Source organism: Egretta garzetta, unplaced genomic scaffold (assembly GCF_000687185.1).
Source record: "Egretta garzetta isolate BGI_Z169 unplaced genomic scaffold, ASM68718v1 scaffold867, whole genome shotgun sequence".
In the NCBI taxonomy this organism is placed as follows: Eukaryota; Metazoa; Chordata; class Aves; order Pelecaniformes; family Ardeidae; genus Egretta; species Egretta garzetta.
Genome location: NW_009260291.1, coordinates 15835 through 16731, shown reverse-complemented (window position 1 = coordinate 16731; position 897 = coordinate 15835).

The window sequence follows — 897 nt, the reverse complement described above, 5'->3', positions numbered from 1 at the left end:
GGGCGCGTGGAAAGGGGTGGGGGTGCAAAGGCGTGGGTGTGCAAACACGGTGCATGCAAAGGCGTGCATGTGCAAATGCGTGGGTGTGCAAACACGGTGCAAAGGGTGAGCGTGCAAAGGTGGGGGGGTGTGCAAATGCATGGGTGTGTAAAGCTGTGGGTGTGCAAACACGGTGCATGCAAAGGCGTGGGGGTGCAAAGGCACGGCGGCGCAAAGGCGTGAGGGTGCAAGGACGGTGCGTGCAAAAGTGTGCATGTGCAAATGCATGGGTGTGCAAACATGGTGTGCGCAAAGGCGTGGGGGTGCAAACGCATGGGTGTGCAAACATGGTGTGTGCAAAGGCGTGGAGGAGCAAATGCATTGGTGTGGAAATGCGTGGGTGTGCAAGCACAGTACTTGCAAAGACACAGGTGTGCAAGCATGGTGCTTGCAAAGGTGTGGGGGTGCAAAGGTGAGGGGGTGCAAGAGAGTGGGTGTGCAAATGCATGGGTGTGCAAGCACAGTGCATGCAAAGCCATAGGGGTGCAAAGGCGTGGGGGGGACACCACAAGGGTCCGAGCACAGAGGCATGCGGGTGCAGGTGTGCAAATGTGTGTGCACACACAGGAATGTGTGTGCATGCAGATGGTGTGCACGCATGTGTCTGAGTGTGTGCACAGACGCACGTGTGAGCGCAGGCGTGCATACAGGCACGTGTGTGTGAGCACGGAGGTGTGCACATGTGGGGGTGCAAACATGGGCGTGCACGCAGGACCGTGCATGCATGCGGGTGGGGGTGTGCCCGTGCACGCCTGGGTGCGTGCGTGCGTGTAGATGCACAGGCGTGTGTGTGGGTGTGCCTGGCACGCGCACGTGCACACGGGTGTGTGTGCACAGCCACAGACACCCCCGGGGGGG